The sequence below is a fragment of the Bubalus bubalis genome, chromosome 20 (genome assembly GCF_019923935.1).
Source record: "Bubalus bubalis isolate 160015118507 breed Murrah chromosome 20, NDDB_SH_1, whole genome shotgun sequence".
Classification (NCBI taxonomy): Eukaryota; Metazoa; Chordata; class Mammalia; order Artiodactyla; family Bovidae; genus Bubalus; species Bubalus bubalis.
The window spans coordinates 20,948,922-20,966,944 of NC_059176.1; the positions used below are offsets into that span (position 1 = coordinate 20,948,922).

The 18,023-nt window shown below is 39.6% G+C and overlaps 1 long non-coding RNA gene across 9 annotated transcripts in view; it reads right to left on the bottom strand.

Annotated features, from left to right (window-relative positions):
* LOC123330750 overlaps window positions 1-18,023 on the bottom strand; it is a 40,363-nt gene that overhangs the window by 19,654 nt on the left and 2,686 nt on the right. For 2 of the 9 annotated variants that reach the window (XR_006546852.2, XR_006546847.2), the window contains exons 2-3: window positions 1,653-1,789; window positions 679-775 (exon numbers count right to left, since the gene is read on the bottom strand). The exons of 5 other annotated variants lie outside the window; for them this stretch is intronic. This is a non-coding gene — a long non-coding RNA (uncharacterized LOC123330750). Of the gene's footprint in view, window positions 1-678; window positions 776-1,652; window positions 1,790-16,407; window positions 16,444-18,023 lie in introns of all 9 variants that reach the window. 2 more of the 9 variants (XR_006546851.2, XR_006546853.2) reach the window with 2 other exon arrangements.

Here is an 18,023-nt window from a genome sequence, read left to right on the forward strand (position 1 = left end):
AATCTTTGGAGAATTGAAAGTCAGTGCTTTCTTTTCATTCTCATTATATTAGCAAGTAATGGTGCTATCTCTGAAAGAAATTAGAAGCCCATGGTTAATATTCACTGTGGACAGTCTTAGTCAAAGTAATCCTCAGCAAATGTCAATTGTATGCACTATCTACTAATCAGAGACAACAGCAGTCCTAAAAGGGAATTATGACCCAACAGGGATTTTCATCTTAGGGTAAAATGCTCAGTAATTTCCCTAACATTAGAACCTGGGTTCTAAACTTCAGGCAGTGTTCTTGCCCTCATTCCATATTTTTACCCTAGAAATCAGGGTATGGTATAAATATTTTGACTTGTGGGTTACATCTGCCACTTTTCAGCAATGTGACCATAGGGAAAAAACATAAAAATATTGAACCCCTTTGACATTCTAATTTCTTCATCTGTGAAATAAAAACATTATATCTAGCTCATATGATGCTTATGAAGCTTAAGAGAATAGAGAGAAAACTTTCCTAAAGTTATATTACATCAGACAACCTCAACATCTCCATAGCTTTCAAGAATAAATACTTTTTTCCTCATTTCCTAATTGAGCTGGTGCTCCATGTTTAATTCTGGATCCCATGCTGAATCCTGGGTTCCAGAATAACAGTTGCAGGATAGAAGAGGATGACTGGATACCCACAAAATTTCAGCTCACAAAATGCTTTCATTTCTGCCCACATTCCAATCATCAAAGCAAGTCATGTAGCCAACCCCAAAGTCAATAGGGAAGAATATACCTATCAAGAGAACACAAATAATAGGAAATGAACAAACTAATCACCAGAGCAATGATCAGTGCTTCCTAAATGTTGATTCTACCCACTACTGCCAAAGTACTGCTACTACTGCCTCTCTGAGCCTGGATCCCCAGGTTTGCAGATTATAGGTGTTCACTAATGAATTATTGATTCATAAAATAGTTGGCTAATGATTATCATCATACAAGTAGTAGAAATAATAACCTAGGTTCTAGTCTGCAAATATAAGCAATTTTCTTTTGGATGCTTGAATCACACATTTTAATCACATGGATTTTAAATGGCATTATTTTTTCAGTTTCTTTTCTTCTAGTTTTCTATTTTTTTAATTTTAAATGTTTTCTAAGAGTTTAGAAGTCATTGTATGCCATCCAGTGCAGATTCTTAATATAGTAATAAAAGGTTGAAATCATTAATATCTCTAGCAATGACTTCTTATTTATATTAAGATAGTTTAATAACAAAGTTAGAGACTTTGATAATTTTCACAAATTGGATAGATGTAGTAAAAATACTATAGTCTCAACCTACCTCCACAGATAATATAGATTGAAGTAACTTTAGGGGTAGTTTTGAGTGGTCACAAATATAAAAATCTTGAAAAACAATTGCAAAAGGAAAAGATGCCTCACAAGATTTGTTTAGTATCACACAATACTAATTTTTACCACCAGTATCTTGTGTCAGAACTCTTAGATGTACCAGGAAAAATGAAGATACTATGATTAAGAAATAGGCATTCTGACTTTCATCTAAAATTTCCATTTGCATGAAGGTGACTTTGTATAAATTATATTCATCTTTGCTCAGGATCCCTGACTGTATATCACAATGAAATATTAAGTTGTGTACTCACAGAATGCCTAGTTAAGCAGGATATTCTCTTGGATTGATTTCAGTGATGAATGCGAAGTTAATGTCTCTCTCTGTGTGTGAAAGTCTGTATTGTATAGAACAGGTTCATTTATAAAATGCCTTATTATTAAAGTGACCCTGAAAAAATAAAAGATGGACATGTAATACATGAAAAAGTCTGTTTGAAATGAATTTATTTATGTGCCATTCATCTAAAGGGATTAGCTATTCTCCAGATTAGTGCTATGCCACCATTACTGCCCTGTATGGATAAGAATTTACAGTGATTTTCCATTTTCATTGATCTTTTAAGTTAAATGGATTCTTAGTCTATAAGAGAAGGAAACAATTTCCCAAGGGAATCAGTTTAATTCTGAGCACTTTTCAAACCACACCCTCAAGTCCCAGGGATTTATACATTCACTCTCCTTTGATTATCAGGAGCACATTAATTTAAAGTTTGAGAAATATTGCATGGGAGATTCCTTAGGCAGAATACATTACAGAATTTATTTAAGGGAACAGAATGTTTAGGAGAATTTGAAAGAATAGGCTTAAATACAAGGAAATAGACAGCCGAAATATTTGTAGGATTTTATAGAAACCAATATAAATCTCTCACCCAGCACAAAAATCTCTCCCACCTAGTTGTTGAAGCTTAAATTGCCTTTCACATAAGACCTTTCAACCCCTTGGCCTTCCCTGGTGGCTCAGATGGTAAGACACAGATATATAGAACAGTCTTTTGGACTCTGTGGGAGAGGGCGAGGGCAGATGATATGGGAGAATGGCATTGAAACATGTAAATTATCATATGTGAAACGAATCACCAGTCCACCTTGATACATGATACAGGGTGCTCGGGGCTGGTGCACTGGGATGACCCAGAGGGATGGGATAGGGAGGGAGGTGGGAGGAGGGTTCAGGATGGGGAACACATGTACACCCATGGTGGATTCAAGTCAATTTATGGCAAAACCAATACAATATTGTAAAGTTAAATTAATTAATTAATTAATTAAAAAAAAAAAAAAAGAATCTGCCTGCAATGCAGGAGACCTGGGTTCAGTCCCTGGGCTGGGAAGATCCCTGGAGAAGGGAATGGCTTACCCACTCCAGTATTGTTGCCTAGAGAATCCCAGGGACAGAGGAGTCTGACGGGCTACAGTCCATGAGGTGGCAAAGAGTAGGACTCGACTGAGCAACTAACATTTTCAAACTTGAAAATGACAACATAATATATTCCCAACAAATACACAAGTAATTGAAACTAAATCTTTTCCTGAATGCAAGTTTTAATTGAGGGAAAGAGCCCACAAGTTTGGGGCACGTGAAGTAGAGAAGAACCTGAAGAGGATCCACACATTAGAAAAAGGAATCAGAAAAAGCAAGCCAAGAATATCAAAACAAGCTTCACCTACTTCAAAATTTTCCCTAGAGCTGCGGTGTATGGTTGACTTACATTTCCTTATCCAGCCTCTGAATTTTTCTCTCCTGCTGTTGCTGCTGCTGTGTCGCTTCAGTCGTGTCCAACTCTGTGCGACCCCATAGACGGCAGCCCACTAGGCTCCTCTATCCCTGGGATTCTCCAGGCAAGAACACTGGAGTGGGTTGCCGTTTCCTTCTCCAATGCATGAAAGTGAAAAGTGAAAGTGAAGTCGCTCAGTCGTGTCCGACTCTAGCGACCCCATGGACTGCAGCCCACCAGGCTCCTCCGTCCATGGGATTTTCTAGGCAAAAGTACTGGAGTGGGGTGCCATTGCCTTCTCCGTTTCTCTCCTAGACCTTTGATTTGCTCTCCTGAAAGAAGACTAAGCTATTCCAGCTGGCCACATACATGATGGTGTTACCAGCTGCAGTTCAAGCCAAACTTCATACTATTTTGATGCAAAGGATTTAACTTGTGGGTATGAGATTTACCGGACTTCATTAAAGAAGAGAGTTCCTCATTGTATGCACTAGTTTCAAAAGGGTACATAGAATAGTAAAGTGTCATGAAATGATATCATATGCAAAACTGTCCTGAAAAAGAGACAGTTACAGAAGGACATGACAAAACTTAATGCAAAAAGCGATAAACTAAGCCACCAATGACAGTGATGGAATTGGTTTCAGCATAAGAAAGAATTTCTTAAAAACTGTTGTTTTTAAGTTGAATTGTCCAAATGAAGAGGGCTGCTCTCCAAGGTAACAAACTCCTTGGTCCTTAAATGTTCAGTTAAGGGTAATGAAGAAAGCATGTCTGATTAGGAGATGTGGAAGAAGTTTGTATCAACAACTAAAACTAAATTTAATGCTGTGCTGTGTTCTTAGTCGCTCTGTCTTGCACAACTCTTTGCGACCCCACGGACTGTAGCACGCCAGGCTTCTCTGTCCATGGAATTCTCCAAGCAAGAATACTGCAGTGGGTTGCCATGCCCTCCTCCAGGTGATCTTCCCAACTCAGGGATCAAACCAGGTCTCCCACATTGCAGGCGGATTCTTTACCATCAGAGCCACCAGAGAAGCCCAAAATTTAACACTAAACACCTCTAATTTTCTACAGACAACATAAGTTTTAAGGCCATACAGAAGGAAAGTTTAAGAGACATTAATATAATAAAACAGTTTACAACCGCCATGTCTTAGCTGACGTGAAAGCAACCTAAGAGCCCACCAATGGATGAATGGATATAACAAAATGTGAGATATTTATATATATAATTCAACTATTTTCCAGCCATAAAAAAGATGGAAATGTTGCTATTTGTGAATTCATAGATGGAACTTGAGGCCATTGTACTAGGTTAAATAAATAAGAGAAAGACAAATATTGCATGATCTCATTTATATGAGAAAAATCAATCAATCAATCACAGATACAGAGAATAGACAGAATGGTTCAGAGGCAGAAGGTAGGGGGTAGGTAAAATAGGTGAAGGATTTCAAAACATACAGACTTCCAGCTATAAAATACGTAAGTTACAGGGATGTACAGCATGGTGACTCTACTATATATTTGAAAGTTGTATCTTTAGGACCTACTAAGACAGTAGGCCCTAAATACTCTTATCATGAGAAAAAATAGGAAGTATATACATACCTATATAAAGAAAACAATCTATAACTATGAATAGTGACAAATATTAACTAGATTTATTATGGTGATCATTTCACAATATATACAATTAGCAAATCATTGTTTTATGCAACTATAGCTAACATAATGTTATATGTCAATTATATTCAGTTAAAAAGAAGTATGACAAAAGTATATATATAAAATAATCCAGAATGACTATAAAAATGAAAAAATAAATGTTACCAATAAGTATGGAGGCCAGAAAGGACATGAAGAAAGACAAGTAATGACTGGCAGTGAGGAAGGACAAGGAAACAGAACATGTGGAAATAAGATAATCAGGTAGAATTAAGGATTCTTAATTAAGAATTCAGTTCAGTTCAGTTGCTCAGTCATGTCCGACTCTTTGCAACCCCATGGACTGCAGCACACCACGCCTCCCTGTCCATCACCAACTCCCGGAGTTTACTCAAACTTGTGTCCATTGACTCAGTGATGCTATCCAACCATCTCAACCTCTGTCGTCCCCTTCTCCTCCCCTCTTCAATCTTTCCCAGCATCAGGGTCTTTTCAAATGAGTTAGTTCTTCACATCAGGTGGCCAAAGTATTGGAGTTTCAGCTTCAGCATCAGTTCTTCCAATGAATATTTAGCACTAATTTCCTTTAGGATGGACTGGTTGGTTCTCCTTTCTGTCCAAGGGATTCTCAAGAGTCTTATCCAACAGTTCAAAGCATCAATTCTTCGGCATTCAGCTTTTTTTTATAGTCCAACCCTCACAGTCATACATGACCTCTGGAAAAACCATAGCTATGACTAGATGGACCTTTGTTGGCAAAGTAATGTCCCTGCTTTTTAATTAAGAATTAGGATGGAGAAATTGATGTTACTTCACCAGAACTGAGGACACATGGAATAAAGACGTAGGGATAAGCAAATCAGGAGAATGAGAAATTAGCCTGAAATGGAATTTCCCAAAATGCAGGGAAGGTTTAATATGTGTTTTGGGGTGGGAGGAATTTCTATGGTCAAATACATTTGGAAATACTGAGTTAAACACCATTAAACAGATTCTCATAGAGCCTTAGCTATTTATCACAATTCTAAGTCTCCAAGAAATGGGGACAACATGTAAGTCCTCATTAAATCCATTTTTATGAATAGATTTTAGAAATCCATTATAAAAATTATAGAAATCTTTGGGAACTAGCAATCCAAACAATACAAAATAAAAAAAGAAATATTAGACTTGGGTGTCTGGGACTTAGTATCTGCTGGTTAGGGAAAGTTTGGACTTATATTAACAAGGGCTTATACTCAAAGCCTAGTCATAATGAACCTAGCTAATTCAAAAACTATATAATAGAAACAAAAAGTCTTTAGCCAATTTGGGGAGAAAGGAGAGTAAGGCTAATACAAAAAACGTCCTCATGTATTAAACCCTGTTTTAGTGTGTGACTCAAGCTGTAAATGGTTTTGCCTTGTAGTGAGAGCCCTACACTATACCAGATCTGTGTTCTAAATTGCTGGCCATGGTAATATAACTTGGTGGATAGTTCATTTAAAAATAAGATAAGGAACATGAATTGGGGACACCTCAGGAGACCCAGCTTCACTGTTTAAAGATAATAATCACAGCTACCACATTTCAAATGCAACCAGGGGCCAGACAATTTAATCCTCACCAAGGTGAGAACACTGGAGATCGGAAAAAGTAAATAACACTTCCAAGATCTCTTTGCTAGTGGGTTGTAGAGCCAGGATTCAAACAGGCCTGGCTAACTCCAAATCCTACAACTCTTAACAACTGCTGCTGTTCAGGGACACAGGAAGGCAGGAGAGAACCAACAATTTGGAGTGAGAGTTGAGAACAAGTTTACATATGGACTTGTTACATTATATTACATACCATATTACTAGAGGCCATTCTCTCTCTCTCTCTCTCTCTCACAGTGCTCCAGCCACAGTTGTTTTGACATTTTCTAGATTACGCTATGCTCTTCCTTGCTTCAGGCCTTTGCACCTGCTATTCTCAGTGACTGAAACACTTTCTTCCCCCTTCTTTCATACCTTATCCCTCCAGTCTCAGCTTAAATGTCACTTCCTTGATGAGTTCTTGTTTTCAACTGCATCTAAAGTAGCTAAGCCCCTCCTCTCCTATCACACACTGCCATCAATATCACTGCTGTATATTTTTTATTATACTTACTGCAAGCTATATAAGTTTTTTCCTTCATTTATTTATTTTCCTCCTGCTTCACTCAACTTCAATCTCCATGAGGGCAAGAAGCCTGTCTTCTTTATCCAGACTAGTTTAAGGCTGGTTCCTAGTGCCTACTTAGTAAATACCAGTAGGATAAAATGAACTTCAAATAGGTATTAATATTATACATTGGGGTTTGAAGAGCTGAAGATAAATTAAGGCTTATTTATATACTTGAAAGTAATGGCCTTAAACATGGCATATGAAGCTATGGATATGAGTGGATTTGTCCATGGAGAATGTATAGAGTGATAAGAGAGCCTAAGCAAAAAACTTGACATGGTAACCACCATCCAAGATGGTCCACAATGACTCTTACTTCCTAGTACTCTAGCACTTGGGTGGTACCCTCTCAAATTGAATTGAACTGATCTTGTATAATTAATAAGATACTATAGAAATGGAAAAGTTTGACTGCAAAGGCTAGATCATAAAAGACATTATGGCTTCCTCCTTGCTCTACCTTGGAGAGTCAAATGCCATGTCAAACTGACACTGAAGTAGTTCTAAGGAGAGATCCATGTAGCATGGAACTCATGTCTCCTAATAACAGCCAGCAGCAACTTGCCAGCACACGTATGAACCAACAGAAGCAAATTCCCGAACCCTAGTCAAACCTTCAGATGACTGCAGCCCTGGTTGATATCTTATCCACAATCTCAGGAGAGACTCAAGTCAGAAATATCCAGTTCAGCTGTTTTCAAATTTGTGACCCACAGAAACTAAGTGAGATAATATTTATTGTCTTAGACACAAAGCTTGGGGATAATTTGTTATACAGCAATGGATAATACATGCAAGGAACAACAATGTATTGTTAACTAAAATTTTCTCTAACAGAATACTGAAAATTCATTTCATTAATTTTATAAAATGTCATGTCCCAATTCATCTTTTGGTACATTTTCTTAGATAAATTACTCATCATATATATCCTGGTCTGCATTTTTATAGTGATTCCTTATTATTATATTCCTTATTCCCTATTTAAACAAACCAAAAAAAAAGAAAAAGGAAAATTTGACAAAATCAGAAACCAGACAGTATTTATCAAACATGTATGGGCATATATCAAAAAGAAAATATGATATATTTAATAGCTGTCAATTAGTATAGGGCATTTAAGATTTCAGAAATTTTTGTAGAAATAGGCAAGTATTTAATGAAATTCTATGATCAAAATTTTACATTTCAAGCAATTGATCCAGTTTGCTTCTCAAGAAAAAAGAATAGGGACAACTTCTGTTGAGTATCTGCTAAGTTCAGATCCTGAAATATGGGCTTTACATATGTTATCTCTTTTAACAACACTATGAGGTAAATATCGGAGAAGACAATGGCACCCCACTCCAGTACTCTTGCCTGGAAAATCCCATGGATGGAGGAGCCTGGAAGGCTGCAGGCCATGGGGTCGATAAGAGTCGGACACAACTGAGCAACTTCACTTTCACTTTCACTTTTCACTTTCATGCATTGGAGAAGGAAATGGCAACCCACTCCAGTATTCTTGCCTGGAGAATCCCAGGGACGGGGGAGCCTGGTGGGCTGCCATCTATGGGGTCGCACAGAGTCCGACACGACTGACGCAACTTAGCAGCAGCAGCAGAGGTAAATATTATTGGTCCTATTGATCTCAGAGAGGCAGCAGTGAGTGGTGGTGTGAAGCAAGATCTTAATTCCCTGCCCAGGAACTGAACCTGAGTAGCCTGGATGAAAATCAGAAATACTAGCCACCAGACCAGCAAGGATTAGAGGCTAGAAGCTATTTTTCCCTGGATCTTTGCCACAGTGAAAAAATGCATTTATCATGGAGGCAGAAACTGTAAATGCAGGTACAAAGTTTATTATTAGAGACACAGCTTGACCACAAATGGGAGAGCACAGAGAGAAATGGTTTGTTTAGTTAAGATAGAAGCAAGGCAGAGATGTAAACCCAGGGAGAAAGGGTGTGGGCCTTCGCCTTAGTGAGGAGGAAGACCGTAATGAAGTGGTTACATCATTTATATAGGTCAGTTCTTCCAGGTCTTTGTTTACTTTTAGCCAATTATCTGGTTTCTTTTTCCACACCTGACCTACCTTGGGACCCTTCTCTGGGTGCACATGCACTTCTCAGTCAAGATGGATCTCAAAGTAAAGGCTTCTAGGAGAAGCAAGATTCATTATGGCCTGGGATTATCCCCTGATTTATGAGCCACAAGGAGCCTTTCTGCACATGTGTAGTGGTTCCCTTGTCCCAAAAAGGGGGAAGAGTGAAGATCTCTTAATCCATTACCTAAACAGGATTTTGCCCCTCTTTGTCCTTGCCATGACTCTTACCTTAAGGTATTTACAAGAGACAAAGACTGGCTACTTACCCTGTTTCTGTTGTTACTTTCATTTCAGAGGGCAAATAGAAGGCTGTTGTAAATGCTTTAACTGGAGCCCATCTACCTCTTGTCTCAAGAAATGCTACATTTCTATAGCAATGTACATTATAATATACATTATGCTATAATGTATATTATAAGTATACAGCCTGAGTTCAGTTCAGCCTGAAGCCCCTTCTGTGTGCACTTCTTTGTGCCCCAGGAAATGCAAACAGGAGGCCAGCTGTAAAAGTCTAAATTTGAACCCATCTATCTCCTGCCTCTTTCACTTTACAGAGGAGGAAAGGGGACTCATTAACACAGAATACTCTGTCAAGTATCCCCATGGTCAATTATAATTCAATCAGCATAAGAAACAGCAAAGCTGCTCCCATTATAGCTACAACTGTGCCTGGAACTTAGGAGATGCGAAGTAAATCTGATTAGACTGCGACACAACATCCTAGAACAAATACAGTTCCACCAATACTCAGGGAGAGCTGGGAGCCTCCCTGAGAAACCTGGTTGTTCACTTTCTTCCTTTACAAACCAGGGGCATCAGGGTTGAGATTTAAAATAGTATCTAGTTCTTGCTGTGCAATAGAGAAGGGAGCTAGGAATACTGCCATTTCCTTAGAGCATGTTCCAATTATTTATTGTTGCATAAAAAAATCACCTCAAAACTTAGTGGCTTGAAAGCAGCAATAATCATTTAGTTTGCTTACAAATCTGTAATTTGAGCAGGGATGAACAGAGATAGCTAATCTGTGTTGCACACAGCATCTTGGAGAGCAGCTCGGCTGAAGGCTGGAGGACCCACTTTCAGCATGTCTCACTCATGGCTGCAGGTTGGAACTGACCTTAAACAGGAGGTTCAGCTACAGCCGTGTGCTGGGTGCTCCTTGAGGGCCACTGCTCTGGCTGCTTAGGCTTCTCCATTGCACGGTGGCTGGATGCTAAGAACAGGCATCCCAAGAGACGGGAAGCAGAAGCGGCTAACTTCTCAAAGCCTGGGCCAGGAATCAGCACAGTGTGACTTTCAGTACTATTCATAAAACAGTCACAAAGCCCTGATTCAAGAAAAGAGGACAAGGATCCCACATCTTAATGAAGGAGTATCAGAAATTGGCTGACCATGCTCTTAAAGCCATCAGAGAGGCTATATTTTTACTGCAAATAAGATTCCATTATTCTGACAATGGTAAAGAATTGACCATTATTGGACATGAGACAGAGACATAAAAATTATACTCTATTCAGTTATTAATCCCTTCATAATATTCTCATCTTTTGTTGACTATAAGGGCTACTCCATTTTTTCTAAGGGATTCTTTCTCTATCTATTTGTGGTAGATATAATGGTCATCTGAGTTAAATTCACCCATTCCAGTCCATTTTAGTTTGCTGATTCCTAAAATGTCGATGTTCACTCTTGCCATCTCCTGTTTGACCACTTCCCATTTACCTTGATTCATGGACCTAACATTCCAGGTTCCTATGCAATATTGTTCTTTACAGCATCTGACTTTGCTTCCATCACCAGGCACATTCACAAATGGGTGTTGTTTTTGCTTTGGCTCCATCTCTTCATTCTTTCTGGAGTTATTTTTCTTTTTTTTTTTTTTTTTGGAGTTATTTCTACACTCTTCTACAGTAGCATATTGGGCACCTACCAACCTGGAGAGTTCATCTTTCAGTGTCCTATCTTTTTGCCTTTTCATACTGTTCATGGTGTTCTCAAGGCAAGAATACTGCAGTGGTTTTCCATTCCTTTCTTCAGTGGAGTCAGAACTTTCCATCATGACCTGTGTGTCTTGGGTGGCCCTACACAGCATGGCACATAATTTCACTGAAATAGACAAGGCTGTGGTCCACGTGATGAGTTTGATTAGTTTTCTGTGATTTTGGTTTTCATTCTGTCTACCCTCTGACAGATAAGGATAAGAGGCTTATGGAAGTTTCCTGATGGGAGAGACTAATTGTGGGGGGAACTGGGTCCTGCTCTGATGGGCAGGGCCATGCTCAGCAATCTTTAAACCAATTTTCTATTGATGGACGAGGATGTGTTCCCTCCCTGTTGTTTGACTTAAGACCAAACTATGGTGGAGGTAATGAAGATAATGGCAACCTCCTTCAAAAGGTCCCATGCACACACTGCCACACTCAGTGTCCCCAACCCTGCAGCAGGCCACCGCAACCCACGCCTCCATGGGAAACTCCTGGACACTCATAAGAAACTCTGGGTCTTTTGCTTGTGGGGTCACTGCTTCTTTTACCTGGGTCCTGGTGTGCACAAGATTTTGTTTGTGCCCTCTAAGAGTCTGCTTCCCCAGTTCTGTTCAAACTACCGCACAATTGCACTCATCTCACACACTAGCAAAGTAATGCTCAAAATTCTCCAAGCCAGCCTTCAACAGTATGTGAACTTTGAGATGTTCAAGCTGGATTTAGAAAAGGGAGAGGAACCAGAGATCAAATCGCCAACATCCGTTGGATCATCAAAAATGCAAAAGAGTTCCAGAAAAACATTTACTTCTGTTTTATTGACTACACCAAAGCCTTTGACTGTGTGGATCACAACGAACTGTGGAAAATTCTGAGAGATAGGAATACCAAACCACCTGAACTGCCTCCTGAGAAATCTGTATGCGGGTCAGGAAGCAAAAGTTAGAACTGGACATGGAACAACAGACTGGCTCCAAATCAGGAAAGGGTTACATCAAGGCTGTATACTACTGTCACCCTGCTTATTTAATTTATATGCAGAGTACATAATATGAAGTGCCAGGCTGGATGAAGCACAAGCTAGAATCAAGATTACCAGGAGAAATATCAATAATCTCACATATGCAAATGACACCACTCTAACGGCAGAAAGCAAAGAAGAACTATAGAGCTTCTTGATGAAAGTGAAAGAGGTAGTTGGCTCAAAACTCAACATTCAGAAAAACTAAGATCATGGCATCCAGTCCCATCACTTCACAGCAAATAGATGGGCAAACAATGGAAACAGTGAAAGATTTTATTTTGGGGGGACCTCCAAAATCACTACAGATGGTGACTCCAGCCATGAAATCAAAAGACGCTTGCTCCTTGGAAGAAAAGCTATGACTAACCTCAGTTCAGTCAGTTCAGTCGCTCAGTCATGTGCAACTCTTTGTGACCCCATGGAAAGCAGCATGCCAGGCCTCCCTGTCCATCACCAATTTCCAGAGTTTACTCAAACTCATGTCCACTGAGTCAGTAATGCCATCTAACCATCTTATCCTCTGTCATCCCCTTGTCTTCCTGCCTTCAATCTTTCCCAGCATCAAGATCTTTTCAAATGAGTCAGTTCTTCGCATCAGGTGGCCAAAGTATTGGAGTTTCAGCTTCAGCATCAGTCCTTCCAAAGAATATTCAGGCCTGATTTTCTTTAGGATGGACTGGTTGGATCTTCTTGCAGTCCAAGGGACTCTCAAGAGTCTTCTCCAACACCACAGTTCAAAAGCATCCATTCTTCAGCACTCAGCTTTATTTGTACTCCAACTCTCATGTCCATGACTACTGGAAAAGCCATAGCTTTGACTAGACATATCTTTGTTGGCAAAGTAATGTCTCTACTTTTTAATATGCTGTCTAGGTTGGTCATGACTTTCCTTCCAAGGAGGAAACATCTTCAATTTCATGGCTGCAGTCACCATCTGCAGTGATTTTGCAGAAATCAAAAAAAAATAAAGTCTGTCACTGTTTCCCCATCTATTTGCCATGAAGTGATGGGATCAGATGTCATGATCTAAGTTTTTTTAATGTTGAGCTTTAAGCCAACTTTTTCACTCTCCTCTTTCACTTCCATCAAGAGGCTCTTTATTTCTCGCTTTCTGCCATAAGGATGGTGACATCTGCATATCTGAGGTTATTGATGTTTCTCCCAGCAATCTTGATTCCAGCTTGGGCTTCATCCAGTCCAGCACTTCACATGATGTACTTTGCATATAACTTAAATAAGCAGGGTGACAGGATACAGCCTTGATGTACTCCTTTTCCTACTTGGAACCAGTCTGTTGTTCCATGTCCAGGTCTAACTGTTGCTTCCTGACCTGCATACAAATTTCTCAGCAGGCAGGTCAGGTGGTCTAGTATTCCCATCTCTTTCAGAATTTTCCACAGTTTGTTATGATCCACACAGTCAAAGGCTTTGGTGTAGTCAATAAAGCAAAAGTAGATGTTTTTCTGGAACTCTCTTGCTTTTTTGATGATCCAGTGGATTTGGCAATTTGATCTCTGGTTCCTCTGCCTTTTCTAAATCCAGCTTGAAAATCTGGAAGTTCACAGTTCACGTACTGTTGAAGGCTGGCTTGGAGAATTTTGAGCATTACTTTGCTAGTCTGTGAGATGAATTGTGGGGTAGTTTCAGCATTCTTTGCTATTGCCTTTCTTTGGGATTGGAATGAAAACTGACCTTTTCCAGTCCTGTGGCCACTGCTGAGTTTTCCAAATTTGCTGGCATATTGACTATAGCACTGTCACAGCATCATCTTTTAGGTTTTGAAATAGCTCGACTGGAACTCCATCACCTCCACTAGTTTTGTTCGTAGTGATGCTTTCTAAGGCCCTCTTGACTTCATATTCCAGGATGTCTGGCTCTAGGTGAGTGATCACACCATCATGATTATCTGGGTCATGAAGATCTTTTTTGTACAGTTCTTCTGAGTATTCTTGCCACCTCTTCTTAATATCTTCTGCTTCTGTTAGGTCCATACCATTTCTGTCCTTTATTGTGCCCATCTTTGCATGAAATGGTAAATTAGAAATCCCTTGGTATCTCTAATTTTCTTGAAGAGTCTCTAGTCTTTCCTATTTTATTGCTTTCCTCTACTTCTTTGCATTGATCACTGAGGATCACTGACCAACCTAGACAACATATTAAAAAGCAGAGACATTAATTACTTTGCCAACAAAGGTCTGTCTAGTCAAAGCTATGGCTTTCCCAGTGGTCATGTATGCATGTGAGAGTTGGACTATAGAGAAACCTGAATGCCAAAGAATTTATGCTTTTGAACTGTGGTGTTGGAGAAGACTCTTGAGAGTCTTCTCAAGATTGAAGGCAGGGGGAGAAGTGGACAACAGAGGATGAGATGGTTGGATGGCATCACTGACTCAATGGACATGAGTTTGAGTAGCTCCAGGATTTGGTGATGGACAGGAAAGACTGGTGTGCTACAGTCCATGGGGTTGCAAAGAGGCGGACACAACTGAGCAATTGAATTAAATGATAAGGGAATAACAACACGCTTTCATAGGAAATGGGAAGGTTTATATAGCTATAAAAGAAGAGTGTACTTTTAATTGCCTTAATAAATGCCTATTAATGGTGAGTTATCTATAAGATGTCCTCACAGGTGAAAGGTGTAATTATTATGTGCTTAAGTAATTTTACAACATGAAGCCTTTTCAGCTTCCTTGGACAATTGTCCATGTTCAAAGTGCAGAAGCCTCCAATTAAATCATTTCATGAACATGTAGTTAAGTATCAAATCCTATTTTTAAAGGAATCCTATTGTACAATCCTTGTAAGTATTTGTTAGATGACAAGAAAAAAAGATTTATAGGTTTTTAATTTTTACAAATGAAGCAATATCTGATGGATACTACAGAATTTCAGAACCTCTTTGCAAATAAATCATGTTTTCATAATATATGCTTAAGTCCAGATACAACATATTCAGTCAGATCTCCCAGCAACAACCCTATTCAGGACTGAATTGCATCCAAGAGCAGACTCTTTCTAATAATATTTTAAGACAGCAAAATTGAATTGGCTTCCTTGCTATAACAAATAGGACATTTTCAAGTTTAACTAAGGTAATGTGAGTGAAGATCTTAAAACTAGTTCTCCTTGTGAAGAGGAGTCAGTCAGCACCTCATTTAGTCTACAGGCACAGTAACCAATTGGGACTGTCCCACAGGGGTTCAAGGATTTAGGCTAAATTACTTTCTATTAGGCAATTGAGACCGCAAAAAGCAGTAACTTCCTTAGCTCAGCCACTTATAGAAAGATTGGTTAAATAAGATGAGATTTGTCCTAGCTAAAAATGGGGCCTGCAGCTGGGAGGTTGGTTTCTCAGGGACTATGGGAGAGAGAGCTCTATTATATGGTGAAGCACTCTTAGTGCCAGAAAACTGTGAGTATGAAGCAGGAGTCGCACCCAGCCAGCCCATGGACCTTATTAATGTATGTAAATTTTACGCTTACACAGACATTTAAAAGACAATGTTACTGTTAATATGACCCACTTTACCCACTTTGTTACACACATTTCCTATAAGCTTGTGCTCTAGAGAATTATCCTGAATAATATAAACTTAGACTCAAGGATTTCTCAAAGAGTACATTTGTTGTAAGTCTTTTTTAAGCCAGCTGAAAGATGACAGCATATGCCCTAAAATCAGAATCTGTGGAGACTTCCCTGGTGATCCAGGAGCAAAGACTCTGCTCTTCCAATGAAGGGGGCCTGGGTTTGATCCCTGGTCAGGGAACTAGATCCTGCATGTCACAACTAAGACCTGGCACTGCCAAGGCCTTAAAATTTATTTATTAAATTTTTAAAAAATATTAATTTTTAAAAAAAAGAATCTGTGTGATAGAGAATCCAAGTGGGTGATGAATACAGACCCCAGAAGCATGGCCTCTACCATATTGTCTTACATTGCGCTGTGCTGTGCTTAGTCGCTCAGTCATGTCTGACTCTTGGCGACCCCATAGGCTGTAGCCCACCAGGCTTATCTCTCCATGGGGCTTCTCCAGACAAGAATACTGAAGTGGGTTGTCATGCCCTCCTCCAGGGAATCTTCCCAGTCCAGGGATCGAACCCAGGTCTCCTGCACTGCAGGAGGATTTTTTACCACCAGTGAAGCCCAAGAATACTGGAGAGGGTAGCCTATTCCTTCTCCAATGGATCTTCCCAAACCAGGAATCAAACCAGGCACTGCAGGCAGACTCTGCCAGCTGAGCTACCACGGAAGCCCATTGTCTTACATTAGTAAAATAATCTCTAGCTGGCCCACTGACACTTTCTCTGGCTTATTTCTTGCCATCTTTTACTCACTGTGATTTAGATGTTGGGGAAATGCTGAGACTGGCCCTTAAAAAAACGGAAAACAAGAAGTTAAAGCCCAAAGTTGATAATAGATACAAAATTATAGATATGCAAAAAAAGTTTAAGTGACTTTGAGTAAGAAGCAAAAGAAGGCAGGAAGGGAGGGGGCATTCTTATCACAGAAAGCAGATATAGTCACTCTAAGGTAAATACAATACTGACCCCAAATCAGCTCAGCTACCCAGAAAGTTTCAACAAAATTGGCCTGGGTATAAAGCAGCCCTATTTGATCATGACTATTTGCTCGGTACAAGTGGCCAAAATAAAAAGCTATACTCATGCTTTGAGCCACTGATGGTATGTAAAACATTTCCCTTCATTTGCTAATGTCAAAATATTCTGTCATTTGTTAAACTGTAAATTAGGAGACAATTTTTGAGCATGTCCTAAAACTCAGAGAATTAGAGCAGCTGTGATGGAATTGAGAAACACATGTTGACTGTAGATTTCTCCAAAACCCATCCATAAAACTGTGAAAGGTTTTCTTTTTAATAAATTCCCCAGAAAACCGCATACTGTGCTCACTGAAGCAAGAAGTAAAAAGAAATGATTGAGCAATATTAAAAGGTGGAAAGTCAGATCTTTCCTCTGCAGTGTTTTAATGTTGAAATAAAAGGCACTGAGTAACCCGTGGCTCCTCCAGCTGGGATATCAGCGCCCTGCCCTTCTTCACACTGCCAGGGCAAAGAGTCACTGGAGAGACCATTTCCTCTCCATATTAAAGCAATTGTTAAAGGCAAACCTTCCAACTAGACTTTCCAATCTCACATTTTCTGAAGATGTGGTCTGTCTGTCTACTTAAAAAGGTTAAAGAAGCAGATTTTCTTTCAGAATTGGAGTAAAGTTACTACTGCATCAATCCATTTCAGGTTGGATGGGAGAGGGTTTATTGTCTTCCACAAAAGCTAATTTTGCTACAATCCAAAGTTGCTGCAGTTCATGGGGTCACAAAGAGACACGACTGAGCAACTGAACTGAACTGAACTGAAAGTTATTCAAATATTTTAAAAATCCAGGCTGGACTTTGAAATAAAGAATGGTGTTGTGAAATATCCTAGATTCTCTGTAATTGCTAGACTCACAGTAAAACTTGCACACCTCTCTATAATGGGGTACATCGTATGCTCCAACTCTTTCAGTGTAAAGAGTACATGCTGCTGCTGCCAAGTCGCTTCAGTCGTGTCCGACTCTGTGCGACCCCATAGACGGCAGCCCACTAGGCTCCTCTATCCCTGGGATTCTCCAGGCAAGAACACTGGAGTGGGTTGCCGTTTCCTTCTCCAATGCATGAAAGTGAAAAGTGAAAGTGAAGTCGCTCAGTCGTGTCCAACTCTCATCGACCCCATGGACTGCAGCCTACCAGGCTCCTCCATCCATGGGATTTTCCAGGCAAGAGTACTGGAGTGGGGTGCCATTGCCTTCTCCGGAAAGAGTACATAGGGGCTTGCAAATAAGACAATCGCCCAAAAAAAAAAAAAAAAAAAGACAATCGCCCATTATCTTTTTTAAGCATAACGAGTATCAACAGGAAGGAGAATATTTCCAATCATGAAGTTCAAGTTTTC